General features: G+C 38.4%; 1 long non-coding RNA gene across 5 annotated transcripts in view; it reads right to left on the bottom strand.

The window, feature by feature from the left end:
• LOC126640496 (uncharacterized) overlaps positions 1–20,840 on the bottom strand; it is a 63,814-nt gene that overhangs the window by 4,018 nt on the left and 38,956 nt on the right. For 4 of the 5 annotated variants that reach the window (XR_007629073.1, XR_007629075.1, XR_007629074.1 and 1 more), the window contains 2 exons: positions 1,937–2,040; positions 334–1,213 (listed from right to left, as the gene is read on the bottom strand). This is a non-coding gene — a long non-coding RNA (uncharacterized LOC126640496). The remainder of the gene's footprint in view (positions 1–333; positions 1,214–1,936; positions 2,041–20,840) is intronic. The other variant, XR_007629077.1, reaches the window with a different exon arrangement.

Below are 20,840 nucleotides of genomic sequence, written 5' to 3'. Positions count from 1 at the left end.
CGTAAATTACTTTTCTGTCTCCTGCCTGACATCTATTTTACAGAGTTTCAGGTTCAGGAAAAAAACCCAAATTTTATTATTTTGTGGTAGGTTGAACTTGGTTAGTTGCCAGATGCCCACCTAACTACTCTATAACCTCCCCTCCTTAGAGAGGTATAGAGACTGAGGTATATGGGCTGAGATAATGGAGATTACTTACCAGTTACTGCCATGGGGAAAACAGATTGGACTTGGGAAAAAATAATTTAATTTATTGCCAGTTAAGCAGAGTACATTAATAAGAAATAAGAATAAATTAAAAAAAAAAAAAAACACAAAAAATATTTCCCTCACCCTTCTTTCTTCCCAGGGTCAATTTCACTCCTAAATCTTCAACCTCCTCAGCCTTAAGCAGTGCAGTGGAATGGGGAATGGGATCAGTTATAGTCAGTTCATAATGCTTCATCTCTGCTGCTCCTCCTCCCACTCTTCACTTGCTCCATCATTAGGGGTTACCCACTAGAGACAGCCCTTCATGAACTTCTCCAATATAAATCCTTCCCATGGGCTGACTGTTCCACTGTGGGTCCTTTCGACATGGTGTTATCCTTCAGGAACAGACTGCTCATTCATGGGTTCCTCATGGGGTCACAGGTCTGTCAACAAACCTGCTCCTGTGTTGTGTTCTCTGCATGGTCTGCAGTTTCTGCCAGGAGTTCCAGCATGGGCCCTTTCTGAGTCACCGTTTCGTTTAAGGGACATTCACCTGCTCTGATGTGGGGTTATCCATGGGCTGCAGCTAGATATCTGCACCGTGGTGGATCTCCATAGGATGCAAGGAACAATGTGTACCACTGCAGCCCTCTCTGCAGGCTGTAGGAGAATCTCTGCTTCGGTGCCCGGAGCACCTCCTCCCCCTCCTTCTGCACTGACCTTGATGCCTGCAAAGCTGTTTCTCTTACATATTCTCACTCCTCTATCCCAGCTTCTGTTGTGCAGCATTTTTTTCCCTTTCTTAAACATACTGTCAGAGTGGTGCTCCCGATGTTTCTGATGGGTTCAGGTTTGCCCAGTGGTGAGTTTATCTTGGAGCCAGCTGGATCTGGCTCTGTTTGACATGGGGGCAGCTCCTGATGTCTTCTCACAAAGACCACTTGTGCAGCCCCCAGCTACCAAAACTTTGCCACGTAAGCCCAGTTTGTTTCTTCAATTTGTTTCTCCTTAAGTAATAAGGCTGTAGAATGAAATAAAAACATTTATAAGATGTCTAAAATGCAGATATTCATAGATGGTAATACCAGATAATACTATTTTTTCATGCAGTCTGACTGCTAGTAAAAATGGTCATTTAGTTTCATTCTTTGCTGTGAAAACTCACACCCAGTTCATTACTTGTCTGTTTGCAACTCAGACTTATCAGCTTTTTCATTCTTCACTGTACTTAACCATATTGAACTATTCACAGTTACTTCTGACAACAGTCAAAGCTGTCAGATTCCTCTGCAGGCATGAGGAGCACTTCCCACCTTGAGGGATCTGAAGCTCTTCTGTAGCTGCCCTCTGTACTATGGATGAGATTTATCTCACTTAACTTCAACTGACTAGTCTAGTCCTGGACAGAAAGAAGATTTCAGGCAGGAGTTTATCTGTCCGAGATGTCATGGGCTTTAGATAGTTCTCCTTATCTTATGAAATAGTCTAGGAGAATCAAATTACTAACTAAGATTAAATCCATACTGTGGATGGGGAAAAGCATTCCTCACTGGTAAGTGAACACTAGTATATCAGTGATACATAAAATACATTCATTTAAAACCCTCAAGAAGTGTAATATTACAAAAGTATATAATTTCATCTGTTATCTTAACAGATTTCATGTTAATGCCCTATGGTGAAGGTGGAAATATTTTTAGCACATCAGCAATATGCTATAACTTGCAAGTAGCAGTCTACTTACAGTGTAAGAGGGCTACACAGTATTACAGTAGATTCATCCAGCATGTAGTCTGTGAGCTACACAGGGTCAGGACTGTCCAGAAACACCACTGGAGATACTGTTGACTACAGAAAAACATGTCCATTTTCAGTCAACATTTTTACACTGTAGAAGTTTGAATATAAACCAGTAGGACTGCAGGTCTGTAGGACCCTGGATCTCTATTATGTATATCTTAGATGTGTTAGACCTAATGTCAGCATGGATCTACTGCGTGTTTGATCACTAAAACCCTTTAAGAGTATTAGGCATAATTCCACAATTCATCTAATCTGTGCTCCGAATTTAATGTAAAGCCTGTTATGTTCAAAACACCCATCTTTTTTACAGTGCTTTGCCCATTAGGATGACTAATTTTAAAGTTAGCACTTCCATCTAACATGCAGCGTAAGTAAGAAAGTTGAAATATGAAAGTGCACAGGTCATTTACAAAGTGTTTACACTGCAAAGGAATGGAGTGGTAGGAAAGACAGAAACCTATTTTCTGACACTTTACCCTTGTTATGTTCACAGACATTATGAAGATTTTCTTGGCATTCTATTTTTACCATTTGGGCTAAAGGTTAAATACTAAAATCAACAAAACCATTTTGATAGCTAAATGAGCAGAAGTTATGTGCTTCAGGGGTACTAGGTATTTAAATATCTTGCAGATGAGACTGTGCACACAAATATAACAGAAAACAATTTCCCTGGTTCCCTGAAGCTTAGAGTTGGTTTCAAAAAATGCAATCTTTATTCCTCCTTTCAGATAATCCATCTGCCTACTGAGAGGGGTATTAAGTACCTCACGACAGTCCTATTCTCCTTAGTCCTCATTATTATTTTCCATCTTCTTCTCTATTGAATTAAACACGCTAAAATAACTCACAGAACAAAACACTGTGGAGGCAAACTGTTTCTAATGCTTTTAAAGGGTCACTCCCCCATGCTTGCCACTTTGCTGTGACAGCCAATATGAGAGGTGCTCCTGGAGCAGCCTGATCAAGTCTCTGCAGGGCTTGAACTCTTTCAGTAAGGAATCAGTCCCATATAGGACTCTCACAAGTTATTAATATAAATGACAGACTTTTCAAACAGAAAGCTTTCTCTTTCTTCCAAGAAGAACTGAGGACTCTTTAGCTGTGGGACCTTCAGAACCCCATGAAAGTCTGTAACGTGGGGTTACTCATAGTAAGGAAAGGTGTTCTTGAAAGTTCTAGCAAAAAAAAGGAAAATGATCAGTAAATGAATGATCTTGTTTACATTTTTAATAGCTTTCCCAGAATCTCTTATTTTCTTTTCACTTACCAGAAAAGAATTTAAATTAACTTATTTTTCATGCAGCTAATTTTCAGTTAAAAAAAAAAAAAAAAAAAAGAGAGTAATCACAACAATTTTGAAAATATTTTGTTTGTAGGTAAGTTAACACTGGAATTCCTCGGTCTATTTAAACTTGTCATCTTCAATTGTTCATAGTGACAGATTTCCTAATGCTCACCAGGCACTCACGCATTTTATGTTTGTTGGAGTGTGCATCTTGTAATGTTCACAGCTTCACTGATTCAATCATTCCTATTTTTGCTACTGATTCGGAAAGACTTCACAGTATGGGGGAGAACAAGGGGAGTGAATTGGTGATGCTGATTTTGCCCAAGCATTCTTTCCGGATTCATATATATACAGAGAGCTTATTCCCATCATTTTCCTGAAAGCAATTTAATTTTCATCATTCTCTTGCCTAAGATTTCCTTTTATTATTATTAGAGAGAGTTGAGTTAAAAAATAAAAAAGAAAAAGTAACAAAAAGAATACAACAGCCTCTAGGCTCTAGATAAGCATCTGTTCAAGCTGTTCAACTTTGTCTCAATAGTTCCATACCTATATTTTGGAGAGGCTTCACAGACAAGGGCATTATCAGCCCTTGCTTCACCTCTTCAGTGAATACATAAACCTTCCTATGAAGTGGAACAATTTCATCCAGAAAACACATGAGCTTCCAAACAGCATGAGAACTAAGACACCATTGAGAGTGACTATTCCAAATTTCTAGTCCACAGTTTTTCAGACTCTTTCCATTTGTTTGCCTGTATTTCCCAAAGGAGATATGGATCCCTTCAGAAATGTCACATGTCTGTAGAGTTCTACAGCATACATGAACTTGGTTTTTTATTTGCTGTTTTGCAAACCACAGGGGTCTACAGAACAAAGGCTGAAAATCACTGTTCTGGTCTAAATCAGGCATAGCAGAGATGTGAATATGTGTTTCCCCGTTTACTCAGCAGGGCCTTCCTCATCAAATGTTCACACAGGAGATGGCTCATGAGGAAAAGATTGTGAATCAAATACTCAAAGGGCAGGGAGAAAACTGTGCCTTGTGCAGCAACCAGGAGAGGAGCAAAATCTCCTTGCACTTTAATTTTCCTAGAAAAAATACAAAGGTTTTAATTTCATAAGATCCGTGAAAGGAAAATCTTCATATCTTTTTCAGACATTGACAGAATTCTGTTTGTCATTCAGAATTAGTTATGATTTGTCACACAATTTGATCTGGTGAGGGCTTAGAAGATCTGAGATCTCCAAAGACAAGAAATGCATGGGCTACATTGTGGCCACAAAGTAATTTAAAATATTCCTGGAATGTCTTTGAATTCACTTTCTTTTTTTTTTTTTTAATTATGTATTTATTCCACTTAGAGAATTTGGTTTTGGGGGAAATGGGAGAGAAATACAGATTAGGAACTGCATCCAAAAATGATGGTGAATTCCAAAAACAATGCATATAAATAAAGATATTCAAGCCTTGTCAGAACATTTTGTCAATTCAGTGTCTAGATCCTGACTTTATATTCAAACAAATTGAGTTTTTTCACTAAAGATGCTTACACCTATCATTCTTTCAGATGAAAGCCCCCATCTTCTTTCTTTTCTTTACAACACAATGCATGTATACATATCAGCCATATCTTGGAATGGAGGTATGAAGAAAATATTTTGCTGCCATCAATAGGAATCCTAAAAGAGATCATAATGACAACTGTGGCTGTATTACCTACCTAGAGCACTCTCTGAAGTCTTTGTTTTTCACCATTGCACATTTAGATCCTTTCAGAATTCTGTTGAAATATAAGACTATGAAGCTCCCTAACATGCACTCACAGTCATGGAAGGTATTTTTTATTGAAGTTGTTGCCCGTAATGAGAACACAAACTAACAGAGTGTCAGTTTATGCGGTGCTTTATTCAGGGCCCGGGGTCCCTGTGGACTCCTGTCCCAAGACAGGTACCCAAAGACTCACATTTTGAACGCATCTTTTATACTATTTTCCAAGCAAGGTTACATGATTGGTTTTACATTTCACAGGAGACATAGCAGTTAAACATAAACTTACATATCGCTTTGATTATATTCAAATATTAATCCATTTACCTAACTGTAAACATCGTGTAATTAAATCCCACCACCAGATTACATCCTATCTCTAGTTGCAAATTTTTCTTGTCTCGGTTCTGCTTGACTTATTGTTTCTTTTTGGTCAGCACAGCCTTAATGTCTAAGCAGTCCCAACTTAGCTCTGACAAGCCCTGACTTGTTTCTGGCAGGGGCCTTTTCAGGCCTATGCTCCAGACAAGCCTTAACCAAACTGCAACAAAGTGTCAAATATAGGAGTAAGTTTCATTCACAGAAACAGCACTAGCACATCTCCTCCCTACTTGTACAAAACTCAGTAGAAATAAATCTGATCAAGTGATCACATAGCTAAAACCCCCAAATATGCTTAGTACCATAATAATAAAAATAAATCTACAAAATGATAATAAATAATGCTACCAATGTACCATGGAAGGCCAAATGATCATAATGCAATACTTATTTCACGCACAATGCAGTGTAAAAGTACATAATAAATTAATAATTTTCAAATTAAAACCAATAGACTGTGCTCTCTGATTTAAGAAATTTTAAGTGAGAGGTAAGAAATGTATATTAAATAAAACTGTGGTGTTTAAAAGGAAAGCTTATTATTTCCAGGAAGCTCAAACAATATCCTTTTTTCCTCATATTCCTTTAGTGCATAAGTCATTAGGACAGTTAATTGTAAAACAGCTTTTAAGAGAGCAGGACTCAGCCAAGGAGTCGCAGAAAAAGAGGCAAGTAGTTTGCAAACAGGAGAGCAGTAAAAACAAAAGATTCTTTAGGGATCTTACCTAATGAAGACAGAAAAGACCTTGGAGTACCCTGAGTAGCTGCTATTTGAGGCTTTCAAGGACAGATCAGTTAGTGTCAGCACCTGTCAACAATGACTGAGGAGCAAATGATTCTGCTTTCACAGCCCATTCCAGACCTCTTTTTCTTGGAATCCATGAATCTGGATTGGAAAATTACTTAAGAGTCTTAATGTCAGAACAAGTGCTGAAAACTGTTTCAACTATGTTCCTTTTGCATCTGTTCCTACACTGAACAAGGTATTGGAGCATCTGAGAGCCTGATTTATCATCCACATGCAAGCAGGTCTCCAGAGGAAAGGTCAGGAAACCAGTTGGGGTTCTGTGATCTCAGACCACCACCAACGTACAAGATAGGACAGGAGGAGTTTCTAGATTTAAGTTATGGGTTGACCTTGAGAGAGTATACAAAGGTAGAGTGATAGGTTGGAAAGTTCCTTCACTGTGGTGGTCCTTGCACAAGCAGTGCCCCTGGTAGAGGAGTGCAAGAAGTACTACTACCCTCTATTTGGATCTTTTCTATGAATGAATATAAACTCTTTCTATTTCTTCATGTTTATTTTAATTTATATTTACTTTAGAAATACTCCCCCATTTCCAGTCCAATTTTCCCCAGGTATTTGAATATTTAAGAAGTTATATAAATAAGAATATGTGGAGATCAAGCATTCCTTTATACAAACACAGTGGTAGGATTGACAGAATATTTGTACTTTTCAGTGACTGATGTTGAGAATTGCAAATATAATTTTCCCAGAGGGTCCATATGGCTCCTGAAAAACCCACTAGTTTTATGTTTTACAGTTGAGAGGAAAAAAAGGCTAAATAAATAAATAATGAAAAGCAAGATGCAGGGCAAAAGGCACCAGGTACTTTGTGAGGCTGCACTTAGTCCATGCCCTTTCCCAAGCACTTTTCCCGGTGTTTGAGAGGCAGACACTCCACTGCATAACAAGTCACAGTGTACACAGTTACAATAATTGCCATCAGTGTCAGACTTTTTAAGATGACAGCCTCACACATCCATTCATGTCATCCTTGTTAGTAATAGTCCAGAGGTAAAGAACTGCACGGAACAGCTATGCACGTAGCAACAAAACTATGACTTCATTTATTTTTTTTTCCTTTGTGTTGCTCCTTTAAATATCTACAACTTCCCTGCAAATATCTTCCAGTTCTCTACAGTGCTATCTAAGCACTATGTAAACAGTTCAGCTCTCAGAGTTGCTGCTGGCAGAAATTAAAGGACACAAATCATTCTCACTCTTGAGCTGATACAATGCTAAGGACACAGTTAGTTCCCCTGTAGTTAGGACTCAGGAATTTTTGCAGTGCGCAATATAAACTCTGTTCTTTTTCAGGGAGTGCTACCACTCAGGCTTTTGCTAATAACAGTGCTGAAAATTTGGCATGAGATTTGTTCATGCAGATGTAGCCACAGAGACCTTGCTTTTGTGCTTCATTATTGCTATTTTGCTTAATTCAAAAATAAGCCATTCTAGATTGAACATAAATGTTTTATTCTTTGACTATGAAAACAATGAGATGAGAATCCAAGACTAATCACATTTTCAGTAACAATAACTGAAATGGTTTACTCAGCATGCATACATTTTAAGAGACAGTTTTGTAACTGCATTTTACTAGAGGGCAGTAAAACCTTCTGCTTCGCTGAGCAGATCCTGTGTCCAAATCTTCATTTACATCCCTGTGTGGGCTGTAACACTGCAAACTTGGATCTGAGTGCACTTTCCTCCCACCTGCTTCTTCTTGCAACCATTAAAGTTTATCTGAAGAGTAACACTAGATCTACATTAAGCTAGAAGCAATATTGCTGCTTGTCCGCATCTTCTGTTTCCTTGCAGTGTTAGTTAATCTATGTACAGGAATGTGTTTGTTTTTTCTTTTACTTTCGATGGATGGTTTGGGGATTTTTTTGGTTCTGAGCATCTTTACACTGAAACACAATTCAAAGAGGTTCACTTTATTTATGAGAGCAAAAATATTTGTGAGCCTGTTTTAAATATCATATATTAAGGCAGGCATCTGTTGTTTGGTTTTTTTTTTTGGCACCCTATGATGTAGCTAAAGAAACAAGGAAGTCCCTTTTTACATAGGCAGCTTACTTCCATTTTCATTTTTCTTCTAAAACGTTAGGCAGTTTTATTCAAATACATATTTTCAGATTAAGTGTCTTGTAATATGCTTCCCACATGAATGAGACATCCTCGATTATGCATGACAATCTTTTATTGTTAGGTAATTTTTGCCACTATGAAATTCCAACGTAGTGATATTAATTAGCAGAAACAGAAACCAGTTTTCTTATCAATAAGATATATTTTGGAAGCAGTTGGTTACTTAGCAACAGCTTCAGGTATTAAAACTTCTTTTACCAACATTCTAAAAAGAAAAGGATACTGCTTTACTGCTTACTACAGTACACTAGATCAGCATGCTTTGTGTAAAGGATTTTAACAGTCAAGAGATGTGACTGTGTTTAAGATTCCTTTTTCCAGTCACTAGTTCATTGTCAGCAGCAGCTACAGAGCAGCTTTATGTGCATTCAGAGACAGCCAGGAAATTAGTTCTGCATGACTGACTCAGCACTGTAGCACTGAGAACAACTCTCACCCGTTTCTTTAAACAATTGTTTATTTTTTAGTGTGATAGGAAAAAACTCAGATACTTATTTGCATTCAAGGTAAAAAAGTATTAACACTAGGAAGGTGAAGTCCTTGCTTATTTCGGGTATTACATTACTTTTTCTACTATTATTATTGAAAATTCAGAATAACTCCTGATAGCTTGCTTAGTATTTTGTTTGATGCTAAATGCAACTGAGAAGCAAGACATCAGCAAAACAAAAGCTACTGAAATTAATAGTGTCTTTTCAAAGTAAAAAATGTGAAATCAAATAAAATCCTTGAATCAAAAAGGTTTATTAGACTTTTCATTACAAGAAAACAAGCCAGATCTTTTTAAGGCCTGTATGCATTGAGAATTAAGATGATTCATGGTAAAGCAAAGACCTAGGATTCAGAGGATAGATATTTGACTGATTCTTTCTGAGCTACCTTTTGCCCAACACTGGCATTTAGCCACCAGCCTAAAGGTAAGCACTGAAAGTCCTAGGCAGATGTTTGGCACCTTTGAACAGGCCCTGGGAAGGCATTTTGCTGCCCTCCAAATGCAATATGAAACACATTGGACTGTAAGAAAACACAGAACAGAGTGCATCCAGCACCTTGCCTCTCTACCAAATGAATTTATGAAGACACGTCAAGTACTCAGCGTTCATAGCATTAGAGTCTTCCTGGAAAATATCGACTATAACCTTGATCCTTGAGCACTATCAGGGTTCACTCATTTCTTTCAAAACACATCCAGAAGAAACCTTTCATTTCCCACTACCAGAATAGTGGCTACAGTACTCATGCAGAAAGGTTGCAAAGGTACAACTCTTTAGTATAGGAAAGCTTAAATGAAAAAAAATAAGAAGCATGCTTATGAAATTCCAGAGCTAACCAGCAACTGAGTGGTTTCTCAGCAACACCATTTTGGATTTAGGCAATATATTCTCTCTAAGGCCTGCTGAAGGGCATGAACAATTTTATTGGATCCTAATAGTTTCTGCTTCCTTTCTAGCTATAATTTGAAAATACTGTCTGTCAGTGTTTTGTGCTCCTCTTACCTAAAAATGAAGGGTTCTTCAGCCAGGGGTTTGCTTTCTATTACAAGTTTCTACAGTGTATTAGTGGGTAGTGCTAAAAGACCACTAAAAGCAGTGTGTTTTCTAGTAAATCTCACTCTTGCTAATACAGTTTGGCTTCAGCCACACGTAGAATATTTTTCAGTTTTTTTCTTATCTAAAGCAAAAACTCAGCTCTTATTTATGGATTTATCAATTCAGTTGGGTACATTTGTTTCCTGTAGCAACGTGCACTGTTTATTATTAGGGAATGAAAGAATATTGCTTGCTGTTGTGATAATTTTGTGTTTTCCTTGGTGTCTGATAAGAGATTTTTTTTCTTATTAACCTCTGGGACAGCAAGACAATTTCATGCTGTCAGTAAAATACCGACAAGATTTGGCTCAGAGTTTCCTTTTTTTCTATCCTCTTTTAAAAAAATAAAAGCAAAATAAAATAAATTTCTGATTCATAAATATAGATTTCATGAAACATAGACAACATTCCATAGTAGTTATAGAGAATAAAGATAATGGCACTTTAGTGTAGGGTTTTTTTCAATACATTTTACTAATATGTGCAGCTGAGTAACTTCAGTTTTCAGTCTTGAATGGGTCAGTAAGAAATTCCCAAGTGATGAAATAAGAGTGATATGTGAAGAATAAAGAAATGTGAGGAAGATGTGTTATGTGGCAGGAGTGAAGCTATCAATTTGAAATGTATATCATTCTGTCCAGTCCAAAATGTCTCCTCTCAAATGTATCTATAACATACCTTTCTTTAGGATGGAAGACGTGGCACTACAATCAATGTGACCACCCTCACAGTTATTGCAGCTAAATGTACCTGTCCAGGAACGTGTCAATAAAGAACCAGATGGAGTAATAAAAAATGTTAATGTTTCAGATCGCTGTATTAAAGATTAAAACCTGTATGCCATGCATGGTTCACTAAGAACATGCATGCTATATAATTTCCCTGATGCTGACATATCCTTTAGAAACTTTAAAACATACATCATGGATCAAAATACAGCTGATTGCAAACAGTAATGCATACATCTCAGAGTCCTCATCGAAATTTTGAAAAAAAAATACGAGAAGCTGGTCAGGAGTTTTATCACCAATTAATAAGACACCATATTTAAATAAATTAAACTCTTATCTAAGAATCCAAATGTAAAAAAACCCGAACAAGTTAGTAATGTGCTTTGAAGGAGGAAATGTCAGCAGCATCCTGCACCGCATTAGGAAGAATATTGCCAGCAGGTTAAAGGAGGAGTTTAAGTCAGTCACATCTGAAGTACTGGGTAGATTTCTGGACTTCCCAGTACAACAGCGATACAGGCATAATAAAGCTGAGCCATGAAGATGATTAAGGTTGGAACACTTGATGTATGAGGGGATACTCAAGGGAGCTGGGACTGTTCAGCTTTCAGAAGAGAAGGTTTAGGGGAGATCTTATAATGTAAATTTATTTATTTATTTATTATATATTATTTATAATGTAAATGTAAATATCTGGCGGGAGGGTGTGAAGATGAGAGAACCAGACTCTTTTCTGTGGTGCCCAATGACAGAACAAGGGGCACTAAGCACGAATCGAAATATAAGAAATTAATTGTAAATTTTTTTTGGTTATTTTTTTCTTTTTTTAGATGGTGATTTAATTCTAGAATAGTTTCCAAGAGAGGTTTTGTGGTCTCTATCCTTGAAGATAATCAGCACAACTGAACATCTTGCTCTTGCTGACCTTGGCTGTAAGTGGAGTGGTTGGAGTGGGTAACTGATGTGGTTTGGTGAGGGTGGTCACCTCACAAACAGGGACACAGACAAGGCAGAAACTTTTAATACTTTCTTCACTTCACTCTTCATTACCAGTGACGTCTATTGGGGCTCTCAGAGACCTGAGCCACAGAGCTGTGGCTGTGAGAATGACAAATGCCCAGTCAATCCTTAACTTGTGCAGGATCTGCTTCTCCATCTGGATCCTTATAAGTCTATGGGGCCTGATGGGATTAATATAAAAGGACTCAAAGAGCTAACTGATATCATTGTGAGGCCTCTCTCCATGACTTTTGAACAGTCTTGGGAATCTGGAGAGGTCCCAATTGACTGGAAGCTGGCTAACATTATACCAGTTTTCAAGAAGGGCAGGAAGGAGGATCCTGGAAACTATAGGTCTGTCAGTCTTACTTCAGTGACTGGTAAAATTAGGAAGAAGATTATTTTGGGATTTATTGAAAAAGACCTGAAGGACCACAAAGTCATTGGTCACAGCCAGCATGGCTTCATGAGGGGAAAGTCCTGCTTATCAAACCTAATTTCCTTTGATGACAAGGTAACACACCTAGTTGATCAAGGGAAGTCAATTGATATCTTTTTGGATTTAAATAAAGTTTTGATACTGTCTCTCACAATATCCTTCTGGACAAAATGTCCAGGACACAGCTGGATAAACACATAATGTGGTGGGTGAGCAATTGGCTTATGGGCTGAGCACAGAAGGGTAATAGTGAATGGGGTCACATCACACTGGCAACCTGTCACTAGTGGGGTTCCACAGGGGTCAATTGTAGGCCTGGTGCTCTTCAATATCTTTATAAATGACTTGGATAAAGAATTCAAAGGAATACTAAGCAAGTTTGCAGATGACACAAAAAACTGGGAAGAGCTGTTGACTTCCTCAAATGCAGGGAGGCCCTGCAGAGAGACCTTGACAAATTAGAGGACTGGGAAATCCACAACACATGAAGTTTAACAAGGGAAAGTGCTGGATTCTGCACCTGGGATGGGGCAACCCTGGATGTACATACAGACTGGAGAATGAGAGGCTGGAAAGCAGTGCCAAGGAAAGGGACCTGGGGGTCCTGGTCAAAGGCAAGTTGAATCTGAGTTAGCAGTGCCCTGGCAGCCAGTAGGGCCAACCGCGTCATGGAGGGCATCAGGCAAAGCATCACCAGCCAGGCAAGGGAGGGGATTGTTCCGCTCTGCTCTGCACTGGGGTGGCCTCACCTTGAATATTGGTGCAGTTTTGATCACAGCAATATAAGATATTAAATTCTTAGAGAGTGTCCAAAGGAGAGCTACAAAGTAGTGAAGACTCTGGAGGGGAAGCCACACAAGAAGTGGTTGGGGTCACTTGGCTTGTTCAGCCTGGAGATGAGGAGACTGAGCAGTAGACTTAGCAGTCTACAACTTCCTCACAAGGGGAAGTGTGGGGGCAGGCACTGATGTCTTCTCTCTGGTGACCCAAGGGAATGGCATGCAGCTGTGTCAGGGAAGGTTTGGGTTAGATATCAAGAAAAGGTATCAGAGGGTCGTTGGGCAATGGAACAGGCTCTCCAGGGAAGTGGTCACAGCACCAAGCCTGACAGAATTTAGGAAGTTTTCGGACAATGTTCTCAGGTATATGGTGTGACTTTGTGTCCTGCACAGGCCCAGGAGTCGAACTGGGTGATCCTTGTGGGTCCCTTCCAACTCAGGATATTCTGTGATGCTATGATCTCCAGAGATGTCCCAGAGCCCCTTGGGGACAGGCTTTTTATTATGGACTTTTTTATGATGCTGCAATAGGATAAGGGGTAATGGTTTTAAAACAGGGCAGATTCAGACTAGAGAGAAGGATGAATTTTCTTATGATGAGGATGTTGCAACACTGGAAGAGGTTGCCCAGAGAAGTTGTAGATGCCCCATCCCTGGAAATATTCAAAGTCATATTGGACTGGGCTCTGAGCAACCTGATGTAGTAGAAGATGTCCCTGCTTATTGTTGAGTCATTAGACTAGATGGCCTTTAAAAGTCCTTTCCAAACCAAACCATTTTATGATCCTATGCTTCTATAATTGTGTGAAAAGGGAATCTCAGTTTAGGGTTGTACCTAGAATTCATCATCAATTTGAAAAATAATAATTGATACAAACAAACAAGCAAATGATATAACATGTGACTGATTTCACTGAAGTAATAGTTGTATTAACCTAAGGAGCAGTTATTTCTTACAGGAATTACAGCAATTTATTGGCTGGCTCATATTTAAACCTTAGTCTTACTACCTTGATTTATATTATTATAAAAATTAATATAACAATTTATATTAATTTATGATAATATAAATACAGAATTATTATACTTTTTAGTTTTACCTAGTTCTGAGCTGATGTTCCACATGTCCTTTTAAAATTCAGAGTGATCTGAGGTTGCATTTGTATATGCCATTACATAAAAGTAGGATAATTCATAGTTTTAAAAGCATTATTAAAAAATCAGTACTTATTTTGCAGTGTGCTGGGGGCTCAAGTTGCCTCTTCATATTCAGATTTAGGAAATTTTGTAAAGGCATACAGAATGAAACCACAGGCAAAGGAAGGCATCCCCTTAGGATGCTTTGCCTAGATGGAGTAAGCAGGAGGAACATTTCAGAAAGTAAGAAGAAAAGCAAAGAGTTAGACAAGCTACCAAAATTCCACATTTATATATTCATCTGGTTGCATAGTAAGGGGAGATACAGAGCAGTAGCCTGAATCAAAGCCTCTGTCCAGACCATGCTTCAATCTGTAGGTATAGGAGCCCAGACATTCATATAATATTATGACAATTTATGGGAAGACACTAGTTACTCAAAGACTAATACTCAGATCACTTATTTCTGGGGGTGAAGAGGGATGATTGATATCTAATGGTTCAAAGATCAGGCTTACCAGCTATGACAAGAACAACTACTGTGGAAACAGTTAATCAAGCAACGATAATAGATCAAATCGAAGGTAATAGGATTTGTAGTAACTCAGAGAGTGGGCCAGATGGAAAGCAGAATGAATTCAACCCTGGCAAAAAAACCCAAGCAGCTTGACTACACCACAAATAATGGTGTACAATGATCCTGAAATGGTTTTGAAGAATAAAATGCTTTAGGTTATAAGAGCTCTTTCTAAGTCATTTCGTCTACGTGTTTCTTAAAGCAGGATCAAGAACAAAGTTAGGTCAGGCAGTTCATGGCTGTTTCGAGTCAAGCTTTGAATATCTCCAAGGATGGAGTTCTCACAGCCTCTCTAAGAAGCCTGCTCTAATGTTTAATCACCCTCACTATGATTTTTGATTTTTTTTTTAATGTATCCTGCTGGAAGGTCTTTTGCAGCAATTTGTGTCTATTGCCTCTTGTTATTTCACTCTGCATAGCTGTCAGAAGTCTGATTATGTCTTTTCTATAAACCCCTTTAACCTTTGCAGTTAGATTTCCTTGATCTTCTCTTCTCCAACCTGAATAACTCCTATTCAGTCTTCTTCACCTCCTGCATCGTTTAGTCCAATCCCTAGTCATCTTGCTGGCCAAATGCTGGACTTTCTAAAGCTTGAATATCTCTTTTGTACAGGAGGGAATGATACTGGGCGGAGTATAAGGCCTAAAAGTGTCAAAGAGAGAGGAGTAATTGACTCACTAACTATACTTTTTTATCCACCAGGACTGCATGATCCTTTCCTGTGCTGCATCTTCCTACCTGTCAGGCTGTAATGTTATGTGAGTTTATTCCATCTCAGATGGCAGGACTTTGTCTCTTTGCTGAATTATTGAGTTTCTGTTAGACTCTAGCTTGTCAAAGTCTCTATGGAAAAAAAATCCTACCATCCAGTGTATCAAGCAGTCCTCTCAGTCTGAGGTCTCACATCAACTTAATGAAGAAATATTCTGTTCCCTAACAAGGCTTTTGATTAAGAAGTTAAGCAGCATCAACTTCAGTATCACCCGAGAAACACCACTGGTTGCCAATTAGGTTTTCAACCATTAAGCCTAATGGTCCAGCTAATTTTTTACTATTTATAATTCACCCATTCAGTCCATATCTCCCTCGTTTGGATACAATGATGCAACACTGGGCAATGGGCAACACTGTCAAAAGCCCAGATGCTGCTAAAGCAAATGTCATTCGCTGCGCCAGCCATCTTCTCAGAGAAGGCATAACCATTGGTACAGAAAAGTGTGCCCTTATTAGATCCATGCTAGTTGTTCCAAATCACCTTCTTTATGTGTCTTGAACTGGCTTCGAAGAGAATTTGCTTTATAGTGTCCCAGGGACTGAGGGGAGGCTGACTGCCCTGTTGTTTCCTAGGTCCTCCTTTTTGTTCTTTATGAAGTTGTATTTTCCTAGTCAGCAGGAAAAATCTACTAGTCAACATGACCTTTCAAAGACCTCAGAGAAAAGCCTCAGGATTACATTTGCCAGCTCCTTCAACATCATCAGATGCATCCCATCTGGTTGCATGTTTGCATGGACTTGTGCATACCCAACTGAATTAAGTAGTACATAAATCATTTGCTGCTATGCATAGTACATCTCTTCCTCAAGTTCAGCTACTAGGTAGGAAGATTTAGGAGGTCTAATACCAGTCCTTTACTAGAAAAGATGAGGTAAAGAAGGTAGCAAGGGCTTCCTTCATTAGTGATAGATCGCCCCATCTATCAAGCAAAAAATATTATTTGGCTTCTGATATAGCTTTAGCAGCCTTCCTTGTTCTCCCTCCTATCTTATTCACCTTCCTCTCTCCACTTTTAAGTCCATCTGAATTGTCATCTTTCAGTTCTGCTTCAGCATGTCAGAGCATGACTGTATATCCCTCCGTGGTATCCCATCCATACTTCCATTTTCCATATCTACTTCCAGCTCCTATGTACATAGGCAAGTATATCCCGTGGATGACAATCACCTTCTTTCAGCCTAGCCTTAGGAGAGCAAGATCTCAGATTATGGATCCTCTTTATAGTAGTTGTGAGAAGTATGCTATCTTTATCTATCTCTCACTGTATTTGTGATTCTAGGTTGATTTTGGTAAGGGTCAGTTCTGAAGAACTTCTGAACAAATGGAACAGAATATATAATTCTCTCAAAACATTTAATCCCAGGCTGAAGAATCTAACTTTACCTGAAGTCACTGTAAAATTAAAAGAAGAGTCAGATTTTTCTCCTGGTAATTCTGACATAATATCATATTTAACTCTATAACAGATGTACTTTAAACAGATCACAGGAGAAAAGAAAATTTCCCAGGTGAAGTTTCATTTCCCTTCATCCTCATTGAGAAACAGCTGGAATGCAGACAATGTACACTCCTCCAGTTTCCTATAAACAATCATTATGGTTAATGACCTAATCAGCACAATTTTTAACTTAATCTCTACTTTGCATTTACCTACCCATGTCTTCATTTTCTCAGCATTTCCTAAAATATCTTTTGTCTCCTTCACTTGCAAAAAAACCATTATCTGGCCAAAGAAACATCACTTCACAAAAACAGTCTTGTCTCAGTTTCATTATGACAAAAATTATTTAGGTTAAAGAAATTAGGATATTTCAAAAAAAAGTAATTTGAAGCTTATATGTACAAGACAATTTAAATAACCTGTTTTCCTCAAGTCATTAGTCTCACCTTGATATAGTTGTCAGAGAACAATGATTCAAAGGGTAAGGAAGAGAATCATGAGATGCAAATTGACTAGTGTTGCTGGCCCAGACATAAGACAGAGAAACTTTCAGGTTCACAATGTTTCCAGCTTATGGATTGCTGAACAAACACGACCATTCATTCTATGGAATAAAGTTTTTCTGATTCCCTTCCAGCTCCTTTGAGAAAATTTATGGCTGCAGGGTGTACTGAAGGGAAAATTCAGTCAACTGTCCAAATGCATGATTGAAACTGCATAACCATAGGATTTTGTACAGGGTCACAATGGTGGTGAGATATTTTACGCCTTAGATCTTAAGTGCTTCACTGGCTTAGATTTTACAGAATGCAAATGTAGAAAAAATGGTGAAAAGAGGGAGTTACAATTACTGTGACAGGAAGCTCGATGTTTTGACAATGATCCAGAGGTGGCAAATTGGGTATGCAAATAAGCAAAACCAAGAAGATTCAGAATTAATTATCAGAAAGCTGATCTAGAAGCAATGTAGAGGTCAAAAAAAGTCCTAATGGAATTAATCTCATACCCAGAAAGACTTAATCTTGAAGCACCAAGTAGGAATGTTAGATGCAGTCAAACAATGAAAATGAATGAGGAACATTCCTGTGAAAATGGAAGAACAAACTAATTAGAATTGAGTGTAATGATGTTTGACTTCCATACAGACTGGATGTTCCCTGTCATAAACCAGCCAAGACTGAAATGAACAAATGAAGATGTTTTACAGTAGGAAGTGTTGTGGGGTAGTGTAGATCAGAAAACACGTGAAATCACCATTAAATTTAAAAATAATATTTTAAAAAATCAGTATAAAATCAAAATTCAAAGTAGAAAATTAAATACTTTCATCTTTTAAAAACTCACAGAGATAAGAGTAGCTTTGAATTTGAAAATTTTAAATAAATCAAGCATTCTGAATATTTGTCCAGCAAAAGAAAATTTAGGTTTTATGAAAATTCAATAGTCATATTCAAAATAACCCAAAATATCATATGAAGACAAGGAACAGCATTACTTATAATGCTTCTAAAAACTTGCTTGAAGAGGATACTTTAGCAGTGGGATAATCTCAGCTGAAAAACTGTGAAGATTAAAATTGTTTGTTCAGAAGGAATTTGAATGAAGCTAATTGATAACTAGATATCTGTGATCATTGTGATAAGTAAAAGTGGGTAGAGACCAAACTACTGTGTGTGTGACCATTGTCTGATATTCAAATGGGAGTCAGTGATTCACTAAAAAAGATTCAGTGACCAGATGTCTCAGGAAGTGTGTGAGGGATCAGACAGAAGCAAGAAATGGTTTAGCAAAAGGAAAGCTGAATTACGGGGGAGAATGATCTTTAAAACAAAGAATATAGACTATGAGATACTGACGAATTCTTTCTGTATCAACTTATTGTCATCTCAGCACTTTAACCATACACACCCCACACACCTTTCAATTATTTCACTCACATGACAAAATTGCCTTTTTTATGATAATACTGATGTATTCTACAGGAGTATTGAATATAAACTTAAATTAAATGTTTTGCCTTGGAAAAATAATTAAACTCCTTATTCATTTTAGAGCATATCATGGTGCATTTTAATTTGGAAAGAAAAAAGGATAACACCAAATTACACTAATAACCAAAGTAGTGCTAATAATTTTGAAATGAAAAAGATAAGAGTTCATTGATTGTGAGCAATTAGTCTCTAACAGCAGGTAGCATGAGATTTCATTTCAATGAAAAATTTCTATTTTGTGCCTTCAAGGGATTTGGTTTCTTATGTTTAAATGAATTTAAAAAGAATCCTGAAGCTTTATAACATGTACACACATAATATCACAGTAAACATTTGCCCTGTCCCCATCTAGACTCCACTTACTCTGTGACCTTAACTGCATACAGCACTTAGCTTGTTCAGCTTTCAGGGAAGCCAGCTCATTTTTTCTGAAACACTTCATGCTCACTCACACAAAGGTAGTATTCCTGGACCTGAACTCCTAGATATGTGCACCTGGATCATGTGTGAATACCTATGATGGGTGCTGGATCATGAGTGGACCTTGGATGGCGGCAGGCTCCCACCAACCTCTGTCAATCACTCACCTCCTCAGCAGGAGAAGGGGGAGAAAGTCAGATGGAAAGCTCATAGGTTGAGATAAGGAAAAGGAGATCAGTCACCAACTGCCATCACAGGCAAAACAGACTCAACTTGGGGAAAATGAATTTAATTTCTTGACAATCACAAAAAGAGTGGAATAGTGAGAAACAAAGACAAAACCTAAACCATCCTCCACTCGACCCCACCTTCTCCTTCTCTCACCTTGGCATTCCCTCTGCTCTTTCTCACTTTTTTAGTTCCTTCCTCCTCCCTCTGTAGTGTTTTCTCCTCTTTCCTAAACACCTTTCCCCCAAGGTGCCCCCGCCTCAGCAGTGGGCTCAGCTATGCCCTGCAAAACTCAAACTGTCGGTGCTGGGACTCTTGCACCCTGTACAGCTCCAGAATCAAGCCTGGTTGAGATGTACTTAGTTTTTGATCCAGTATTTCTGAGGTCCTAATGTAGAGCAGGGTTTTTCCAGCAGTTCTCAGAAACAGGCTTTGGTTAGTCAGCATTCAGGCAGTGGTCACACTCAGCATTCAGGTAGTGGTCACACACCTTGCCAGTTGTTTCTGAAGCACAAGACAGAGATGCTATATTGGGTATGGCTGAGACAGAGTGATTTTTCCCCACAGCAGCCCTCATACTGCTGTACTCTGCATTGGTAGCTAGAAAGGTGTTGATAACACACCACTTTTTTGGCTACTGCTAAGCCATGCACCCTCAGTACCAGCACTGTCAAACATTTCACCCTTTCATCAGTAGGCTGGAGAAGGGCAAGATGTTGAGAGGGGACACAACTAGAATAGCTGACCCAAATTAAACAAAGGGACCTTACAACATCAAGTTCAGATACAAAAGCTAAGAAAAGGAAGATGGAGTGGAGACATTCATTATTTACAGTGTTTGCCTTTTGAAGCAACTGCTACATGCACTGAAGACCTGCTTACTGGGAAGTGGCCCAATATGGTTTGCTCATGGGAAGTAGAGAATAAAATTTTGGGGTTTTTTCCTTTGCTTGTGCACATTCACCCTTTCCCTTTTGCTTTAGTAAACTGCCTTGTCTCAACCTACAAGTTGTTTTCCATCTTATTTTCTCTCCCCTGTCCAGCTGAGAAGGGGAAGTGAGAGAGCAGTTTTGTGAGCACCTGTGTAGTGGGTTGACCCGAGCAGGATGCCAGGCACCTATCAAAGCAGCTCTATCACTCCCCTCCAAAGTGGACAGGGGAAAGAAAATGTAGTGAATGGTTCATGAGTTGAGATGAGGACTAGGAAAGACCACTCACCAAATAATGTCATGGGCAAAATACACTTGATTTGGGGATATTAACTGAATTTATTACTAACAAAATCTGAGCAGGATAATGAGAAGTAAAACCAAATCTTAAAATCACCTTCCCTTACCCCTCCCTCTCTCCCGGC

The sequence above is a fragment of the Myiozetetes cayanensis genome, unplaced genomic scaffold (assembly GCF_022539395.1).
Source record: "Myiozetetes cayanensis isolate MyiCay16 unplaced genomic scaffold, myiCay2020 scf2-11, whole genome shotgun sequence".
Lineage (NCBI taxonomy): Eukaryota > Metazoa > Chordata > Aves > Passeriformes > Tyrannidae > Myiozetetes > Myiozetetes cayanensis.
The sequence above is the reverse complement of the archived record's forward strand: the minus strand, read 5'-3'. Positions and strand labels throughout refer to the sequence as shown.